This window comes from Lynx rufus, unplaced genomic scaffold, assembly GCF_022079265.1.
Source record: "Lynx rufus isolate CCGP_SWC_20201006 ecotype Redwood Valley unplaced genomic scaffold, mLynRuf1.p SCAF_6, whole genome shotgun sequence".
NCBI lineage: Eukaryota > Metazoa > Chordata > Mammalia > Carnivora > Felidae > Lynx > Lynx rufus.
Window position 1 is genome coordinate 75,065,849 of NW_025814878.1, and position 10,576 is coordinate 75,076,424.

Sequence of the window (10,576 nt, forward strand, 5' to 3'; positions counted from 1 at the left end):
CAAAAGTGCTTTTCTTCAAGATGACCATTGTACTTCAGTATGTATACTTTGCATTCTATCACAGAATATTAAAAAGTCATATCCAAGTGTTAGATTTAATAAATTAATAATTTTATTGCCTCAGCAAGAAGACCTTAATGAATAAAGCTGGTGTTTTTTTGTTTTTGTTGTTTCACTATGAGTGCATGTTAGTGAAGAATACAATGACTATTGGCACAGTTTGGTGCTACTGTCTGGATTCATGCTAAGATACTGGGAAGTTTCACCTCTCGAATTGCTTTTGCACCATCAGTGCCAATGTCAACAGAGTTGAAAAAGCAAATAACATCTTAAAATTGTTATAAATAGAATTCTTCTCTTACAGCCCTTCTGAAAGGGTCTCAGGATCATAGGGATCTACAGATGATCCTAGAATACCTGATAGCCTACCATATGATAGGAAGTCAGTAAAAATTTTATAATATAAATGAGGGATTAGATTACTCTACTAGTTGAGTATATTATTATTGAATCAAAACTCTTTATTATAAAAATAAGTCTTTATTCTAAAAATAATAATAAATAATAAGGATTTTTCACTTTGAGGGATCTTATGAGAGGCAAAATAAATAATCCTTTAAAGTACATATCGATATCTATCTTTACATAGAGCTGTGTAGACATTGAACTTCATGCACAGATGAAGTTTGTAAACATATCTCGTTTGGGGGCACCAGGGTGGCTCAGTCAGTTGAGCATCGGACTCTTGGTTTTGGCTTGGGGCATGATCTTGTGGTTCATAGGACTGAGCCCTGAGTCAGGCTCTGTGCTGTGAAGCCTGCTTGAGATTCTCTCCCTCCTCTCTCTCTCTCTCTCTCTCTCTCTCTGCCCCTCCCCGCTCACTCTCTCTCCCTCAAAATGAATAAATAAACATTAAAAAATAGAAATAAACAGACCTTTTTTTAAGGAGTTTATAAACACTACAGATATACAGGGCATAAATGGGGCTGATATTGAACATATACATTAAGTTGGTGAATAATGCCAAATTTGTAGAGGGATAATTACATTTTAGATGAGATATCATTAATGCTTCAGTTCATTAGGGAGAAAATTTAAAATTCTACTAAATGATGTTAGAAGTCATTTGAAGATCTGGGGGTGCCTGGGTGGCTCAGTCGGTTAAGCATCTGACTCTTGATCTTAGCTCAGGTCTTGACCTCAGGATCTTGAGTTTAAGCTCTGCATTGGGAAAAATTGGCCAGTTCTATGATGCTAAGTGTGGCTGGGGTACCAACAACTCCTTCATACTTGAACACTGCCATTTTGGAGAACAATCTGGCAAAGTATTTGCAGATGTACCAATTATGTTTGATTATCCAATCACACTTCTAAAGTAAAAGGGAGAGAGAGAAACCTTACAATAAGAAACATGTAAGAGAGTATGTTTTTCACAACACTGTGGAAGCAGGGAATTGGAAACAACCTCGTTGCCTACCATTAGAGAAAGGAGAAGGCTGTAGATGAACACTGCTGAATATGACCCCGCAGTTAAAAACAACATCACTCTTAAAACATAATGCTTGGAGAAAATGGAAGAAAATACATGAGATCTATTTGCATACATTTTAAAATCCACACCAAAAAAAAAAATACTACTTATTTCCAAAGACACATTTAAACTTAAGAATACACATTAAACACATTAGAGCAGTTATCTGTTGGGGAGGGGAAGATAGGAGTGAAGAATGTGATCAGGGGAAGAAATCCATTTAAAATTGCTTTTTTGCCTTGCTCAGATTAATGATGATACTGTGCCATGGACCAGAGAGTTAGATTAACTCAACCTCTGCATTTATCACACCGTCTGAAACAAACAACAAAACAAACAAACTAGATATATATATATTAGGATAGTAGCAGAGTCATGTAGTGAGTACATTTGGACAAGGATAATTAGAAAAATTTGCTATCTACCTATGTTGTGATAATTCAAGTGTGTTAGCCACAGAACTGTAGAATTGAGAGCTGAGAGAAAATCTCAATAGTTCAGACTTTTAGTTTCCTGATTGCAAGTATATCTGTTCCCTGCCAAAACCAAATTGATGTGTTGTCTATTTTTCTGTGGAAAAGTCATCAACAAAAGAGACTTCACATCTTCTTTTTATAGCTTATTTTAATATTTAACAAAAAACCCTATCAATAAATTCTTTCTTATGTCTGTACTATATTTTCATGGTTACTTTCAAGTCATTTATCAGAGAAGTTGGATAAAAGTCGCTCTACATTTTTCTTATGATAATGCCTCATGTATTAGGAGGCAATTATTGTCTCCAAACTAATTAATTCCAACTCCTTCTACCTGTTCTCATGGGTCTTATTTATTCACCGCTTTAATCATATTATTAAACTATTCTGAACTTCCCCATTTCATGGCATCCTCAAGGTGAGGAGACATAAACTAGATGCAATACGAACTCCACAATGGCCCAATGGGTGCCTAATTGAGAGAGAAATTACTTCCAACTATTGCTATCATGAGTCCTTAAAGCTAATATCTAGTGGCTGGTAAATCTCATCAACCATTTTCTTTATGCATTTCAATTATAACAATCCCTTATATGTGTACATGTTATTGTTAAAAAGCACTATCTTACTTTATCCTCCAACAACTCAGTAGTGACAGGAAAGATCTCCTCCTTCTCATTGCATAGAAGAGTCATGTGAAGTGCAAAGAGGTTAAAGTAACTTGCTTGATGTCACTGAGCTAATAGGTTCTGGGGGTAGAACTTCTGATTCTCAGTACATAGAAAGCATGCCTGATCTCAAATATGTAAAGAGCTTGAGGGGGAGGCATTATAGAGTAAGAAAAGGTACATTAATTTGTTGCCAGAGGATGTGGATTCATACCCTAGCTCTGGCATTGGCAGCCATGTGACCCAACAGGGATAATAGGCTGGATGTGAACATTATTGGTTAAGGTGTAATGAGCTCCATAAACTTTGATTTTCATGTTTTCTTTGTTCTGAAGATTTTAATACATCTGACTTTAAAAAGTTATTCCCAAATAATTTTCCTTTGCTTGTCTGCTCCCACATCACCAGTGTATTCTTCTGGAAAATACGTTTCTTTCTGTTGTTAATAGTTGTTTGGTTTTCTTCCTGTTCACCTGGGAGCAACATTCCCTTGCTCCTCTTATTTTTAAGATACTTACTAACAACATTAGGAAATTATGAAACACATTTGTCCTGACAATTTTGTCCTCCCTTAGATTATAAAACAACGCAGTCTCAAAATATTTATAGACTATGAACAAAAGAAGAAGAAGAAGAAGAAGAAGAAGAAGAAGAAGAAAAAGAAAAGTATGCAGTTGAAGATGGAGTGAATGATCACAAGAATTGAGGAAGAAATGTTTTAATATCAATCTAACTTTTGCCATGTCTAATGACTTTTTGAACTTTTAAAAGTTAGCATTGGTGAGAGTATTGGTGAGCAAAATTTCAGAATATGTCAGTGATTCACTATTGCAATACTTTATTTTATGGAACTTAATTATAATACTTGTACACCAAATTTTCACAACTGAAGCGTCACAACATCTTCACAGATTATAAGCAATGCATAAACTTTATTTTTGCTTTGTAGGGGACATCTGGAAGTGTATGATTAATAGTCCTCTTCTAGAAAATGCTCCCTTTCACTCACATAATTAAATTGGTCCAGGGCCTCTGCCCATGTTTCCAGTGTTTCCTCAGACTCAGTGATTCCTGGCTTATTTGGTTGTTCAGTATTTCCTTAGATTACATAACCCAATTTAATTTTTCTGTCACCTTAATATGGTAAAATTGATATCTCTTTTGCCATCCAACCAACATCTGCCACAATTATGGTTTACATGGTTAAGATGGTATCTGTCAGATGGGATGCTGAGCTGAGTAGACCAAGTGGGAAAATGTAGAGTAGGAATAAGGGGCTCCTTATTAAACTAGCAACAAAGAAAAAAAATCATGGGACATATGCATGCAAGAACTTTATCTAGTGAGTATTAAAGAATCTGTAGTCAAGACATCAGCAACATAGTGTTGAAAGAACAACTAAGTAAACTGTCTGATTACTTTCTCTGCTTTTATAGATACTATGAGTTGTTGTTATAAAGTTCCCATTGATTATGTCCCAATTATTGCTCTTATTTTTTGCTTCAAGTCTTTAACTCTTTCAAATGTGCTGCCATAGCTGTAATATTCAAAAGGAACACAGAAGATCTGAGAACTCTTGCTTCAGATTCTGTCTCCCTCTCTCTCTGCCCCTCCCCCACTCCCTCTCTCTCTCTCTCTCTCTCTCTCAAAAATAAATATTTTTTTTAAAAAAGCAGGGGGGCATGGCTTAGTCGGTTAAGTGTCCGACTTCAGCTCAGGTCATAATCTCAGTTCATGAGTCCAAGCCCTGCGTCAGGCTCTGTGCTGACAGTTCAGAGCCTGAAGCCTGCTTCAGATTCTGTGTATCCCTCTCTCTCTGCCCCTCCCCATTCACACTCTGTCTCTGTCTTCCTCTCTCAAAAATAAATAAACATTAAAAAAAAAAAGATCTGAGAATACAGACTGATTTACAAAATGGCAAAGAAAAAAGTTGAAACATACTATATTTTCTCCATTCTAGTTTTCTGTCTTCACACTTAATGCACCTAGAGTTGGGTTATATTTTACAGGGATATTTTCTTAAAACCCTGCCAGCCATCAGAGAAAGAAGGGGAAAAAAACAAAAAACAAAAACAGTACATTGTCATTGTCTGTGCATGTGCCAACCTGTATTTAGAAGGAATCTGTTCAATCTTGTTATTTGCTGTTGAATTTTAAGTTAAATGGGGATCTTGTTTATGTGAAGTGAAAGCCATTAACTAAAGCATTGAACATCTATCTGTCAAAAGCTCCCAGCTGGCTTAAGAAAAGTAATTTTTAATTTACAAAAAAACCTATGATTTTACCCAAACAGAAAATGCAGGAAAAACACATATTCCTCAATGTGCCTAGGAAATTCTATCAAGCCTTAAGACGTTAAAGAGGTCAAGGTTTGGGCAGGAACTATGAAATGCAGTTGGTCACTATGGTATTATCCATAACTGAAAATACCCAACGTAGTGCAGACTTCTTAGATGTCAGACATGCAGAAAATTTACTCTCAAATTCTGATTTGCTGCTGAAAGAAAAAAAAAACCCTAATTATATGGATAAAAGATATTGGCAAGTTAAAAAAATATCTTCATTTAATATAGTTTTTTTCCTCCTTAAAAGCTACTGTAAAATGGATGAGGTGTCTCAAAATTGCTGGCAACTTATAATTGAGGGATTCATGTATTTTTTCTGTGCTTCCAACAGATTGCTAGTTGTGACTTGAGTATCTGTTTTTCAAATATATGGTTCTAAAAAAAAATGTGGTTGAATTAAATATACCCAGGTCCAATTGAATTGCTTAACAAATAATTTTGTTTTCTTTATCCTCTAAAACTTCTAGGACATGATTAGTTAATACACATTGTAGATTGACGGTTCTGTAAGTTTCTGCCACCGTATTTTTAAAAATTATCTTTTAAAAAATGTTTTAAAAGTTTTTATAAGAGTTTTCCACCAGGAGGCCTATTGAAAACAATTGGTGATCATTAAATGAGTTCCACTGCCACTTTTTAAGAACTGTCATAGAAGGATGCCTGGTTGGCTCAGCCAATAGAACATGTGGCTCTTGATCTTGGAGTTGTGAGTTCAAGCATGTTGGGCATAGAAATTACTTTAAAAAAAAAAATGGTCACAGAGATTGGAAATTAATTGGGATTGAAACAAGAAGAAATCTCCAATTTTAAAATATTTGAATGTCCTGGCTCTGGAAAAATTGAAAACTGTATGCTTTGAAGCTAGTGATATTGGGATAAGATCATTACTAAAGCAAACAATAAATAGAGCCTGCCATTACTGGTCCTTTTAGATCCTTGTTTTTCTTCCAGTATCATTTAGCCCAACCAGCAATATTTAGGTGATCTTTAGCTCAGAGTTGCAACACTATTGGGACATTTTATTTTATAACCTTTTATTTAATTAAATTTCATAGCCTATCTAGAATTTGTTTCTATGTCAGGAATACATTGCTTTCTTAGATCTTTCATATTGTTTTATGAATAACTGTGTCATGATATGTTAAAGTCAGTATGACCTTCTGTAAATAAAAATTTCATTATGTAAAGATGTTTAATTTTTTAAAAGTAATCCAATACCTTTGTTTATCAAGACCTTAGTAAAAAGCAGCATGGAGTATTGTAGCTTGATACTAACAGATCAGATTCAGTTCCTTTGATCTGCCTAAGTTTCCACAGGGATGGATCTTAAAATAGTCCCCATATCATGCTAAGATATTGCAACTTGTCACTTTTGCCACCTGTGCCACCAACTGCCCACCATATTCAAGGGAAGCCACATGCAAGCACAACCAGACTTTATTATCTTTATCGTTATCATGGTCCATAAAATTCAGAGAACACATTAAAAGCATTCCTTACAATCATATACTGCTTTTGAGATTATAATTGCTGGTATTAAATCTAGCTTTTTTCCTTAACTTTAACATTTTATATCAATTTTGCATAGATAAATGATAATTTCCTTTTAGGATAAAAAAATACTTCACCCAACACAATCAATACAATGGACAAACTTAAATAATGATTTAAAGTAATAACTTCAGAAAGAACATATATAAAGGATGAACTTTCATTTAAAGACTTGGCATTTTTAGAAATCAATATTCATTCATTTACAAAATTTAAAAGAAATGTACTCTTTACCAAAACAAAGAAAGAAAGAGAGATTTCGTAGAAAAGTTTGGAATCTCTAGCTCTTTTTATTGTATGGAAAAATTGGCAAATAAGACATATCTTCAAATATTAATAATGCAGTAAAATACTTCAGTGATGAAAGGAAATACCTTGAAATATATTTTATTTTGGTATATTATTGACTCTGTTGTTATGAGTGACCTGCTTTTTTGATATATACTGCTTAATTCTGGAGTTGAAATCAAAATGGGAAACTGCCAAAGAGAGAACTGAGTTTAAGTTGAGTCTGAGACACGGCATGAAAAACAACGAATGTGATTGGATGAAGAAATACTCTTTTGAAGGATGATTTCATTGTTACCCTTCTTTTTGCCAAAGAAATATCCCCAAGCATCAGAAATGAAGCTAAAGGGAGCTTTAGATCAAAAGATAGTGCTTAATAAACAGATTCAGTAATAAGGAGGGGGGCGGTGCCTGGGTGACTCAGTCAATCAAGTGTCCGACTTTAACTCAGGTCATGATCTCATGGTTGGTTAGTGGAGGCCCCCATGGGTCTCTCCGCTGTCAGTGCAGAGCCTGCTTTGGATCCCTGCCTCCCTCTCTCTGCCCCTCACTCACTCACACTCTCTCAAAAATAAATAAAAACATTAAAAAAAAAACACACAAGGAGGTGGACTTCTCTTATGAACACAAGCTTTTTTGAAGGTTCCACTTTGTTAGAAATGACATAGAAATAACAATACTTCCCCTGTATAATGATAGACCGATTTATTACAGAGTAATTAAAATGACTAGCCTACATTTTGAGATTTAGTGTTGCTTAACTGGACAGGGAAAAGTAGCAAAGACATGGTTGACTGTGAGGAAGAAAAATGTGACTTTAAAAAATCATTCAAGTCTTGATATATAGTGCAATTAATCTTATCATATTGATAAGCAATACATTGGTTAACTAACATCTCCTTGATTTCACTTAAAACGTTAACCATGTGGATAAGCAACCTTTTCTTTCTTTTTTTAAATGTCAGTTTCCTAGAAAGTTTTTCAGCTTTGAGCAAAAGTTTCACCTGAATATATATTTATTTACATGGTTTTAACGTGACAGAAAAAAATAAAAAACAAACACAGGAATGGTTATATTTTTAAGGCACAAGAAGAGCTGATTATCTTGGTGTTAAATTACCAGCTATAATTTGGATTGTGGCAGGAGATCACTGGGCCAAAAAATGTCCACTCTGAGGCTTGAGTGATAGAGATTCTTAATTTATTCTGAGGATAATTTTATGGGGGTGTAATTCTATATTACTTTGACAGTACGTCTGGTTGTTCTATTGCTCCCCTCTGCAGTCAGACTATGTGAAGGACTCATCATTTAACACTCTCTTTGAGTATAAATAAAAGTTATGGATTCTACGTACAGAAAGTATAAACACATATACAACATTTGCATACAATTTAAAAATGTTCTTAGATTTCAAAGCTCCTGTGTATCTGGTCCAGGTTAAGAAACTATTCGGCAATGATACATATGCCATGAACTTGCCTTTTCATGAAACAGCCTTTCCTTGCCACTGAAGTCTATATATCTTCCATAATGCGATATTCTCAGCTGCCAGTAGGTATAATGCTCACTGGAAGATAAAACGGCAAAAGAGAGGAGCTTTGCCTGCCAGTATAAACCCCAGAAGGGTACATGCCAGCACACAAAAGGAATGAACAAGCCCTAAATATTATAGTCTGTCCTCACTGACAGCCCCAAAGAAGTCAAACTTAAATTTGTCTAATGTTCAAATTTTAGCTCTTAATTTTATGGTAGATTTGATAGACAAATGTATACTTTACATAAATAATTGTAGAAGAATTTACATCTTTCGTTGTCTAAATGGTTAAGAAATATGTCTTTATGACTTCTCAACTAATCAATATGGGGGGAAAATGGACACAAAAGAAAACATGGCTGGTTTCCAACCTTTTTTTGCAAAAGCAGTACAGTGGCAAAGAAGAATTAGGCACAGCAGTTAAATCTTTTGCTTAGGTTTTTTTCTTTTTCTTTTCCTTTTTTTTTTTTTTCCACAATTAGGGAATGCATTCATCATACAAAGTCTTACTGTCAAATTGATCCCAATAGCTTACACTGAAGACCTTTTATGAAGCTGATGGGTAAAAATTGTATGAGTCAAGCACCAAGATGAATACAACAATGAAAAGCTTTTTTCTCCTCTCGGGGGAAAGTCAGATTTTTTTACTGTCAAAGTTTTAAAATATTACTAAAAAATAAGCATAATGTAAGAGAGTTAAGTTAGTCAAATTTGGGTGAGATAAATATTTTTAAAGTGGAAGAATGTACTTCTGCTTCCAGCCAAAATGGAATAGCAGGGACTGGATTTACTCTCCTGCCTAAAACAAATTAAAAAACTGAATAAATATATGAATTGTTGGTTTTCAAGAAATTGGACTTCGGGAAATGAGTGACAATGATCAATGAAACAGAACACAAATGAGATGAGCACCAAGATTTCCCCCAGCTTATTGCCTATAAACAGACATGAAGTCTGGCTATCAATAAAAAAGTACAGAGGCGCCTGGGTGGCTCAGTCAGTTAAGCGTCCAACTCTTGGTTTTTGGCTCAGGTCATGATCTCACAGCTCATGAGTTCAAGCTCCGCAGTGGGCTCCATGCTGACAGCACGGGACCTGCTTGGGATTCTCTCTCTCTCTCTCTCTCTCTCTCTCTCTCTCTGCCCCTGCCCTGCTCATGCTCTTTTTCTCTCAAAATAAATAAACTTAAAAAAAAAAGTACAAAGCATACTAAAAAGGCTAACCGCCCCAAAACAATAACAACAATAACAACAACAAACCCAAAACAATTTGAAGAAATGGCAAGCATCAGAACCAGACATGCCAGGTATGTTGGAATTATCAGACCAGGAATTTTAAACAACTATGATTAATATGCCAAGGACTCCAATAGATAAAATAAACAGAATGCAGGAACAGATAAAAAATGTGAGCAAAGATATAGAAATTTGGTTCTAAGAAAGAATCAAAAAGAAATGCTAGAGACTAAAAAAGAAAAAATACTGTAACAAACATAACAGAATAGAAAACATAATAGAATATCCAAAGACTGTGGGACAACTGCAAAAGGTATAATGAGAATACCAGAAGGAGAAGAAAGAGAGAATGGAATAAGAGAAATATTTGAAAAAATAATGATCAAAAATTTTTCTCTAATGTCAGACACCAATCCACAAATCCAGGAATCTCAGAGAATACCAAGAAGGATAAAACCCAAAACTCTTACACCTAAACATATCATTGTCAAACTACAGAAACCAAAAATAAAGAAAAAATTCTGCAAAATTCCAGGGAGAAAAAACACCATACCTATAGAGGAAAAAATTTAATAATTATATCCAACTTCTCCTAAGAAACTATGTAAGTAAGAGAGTAGAGTGAAATACTTAAAGTATTAACAGAAAAAAAAATCTACCTGGAATTCTGTATCCTGTGAAATTATCCTCTAAAAGTGAAGGAGAAACAAAGACTTCCTCAGACAAACTGATATTAAGGGAATTTGTTGTTGGTAAATGTGCCTACAATAAATGTTAAAAGAAGGTCTTTAGCGAGAAAGAAAAAAATGTGGGTTAGAAACTTAAATCTACATAAAGAAAAGAAGAGCAGTGAAGAAGGAATAAATGAAGATAAAATAAAAAGTTTGTTTATCTTATTCTTAATTGATCTAATAAGTTTGCTCAAAATAACAATAGCAACAATGTAT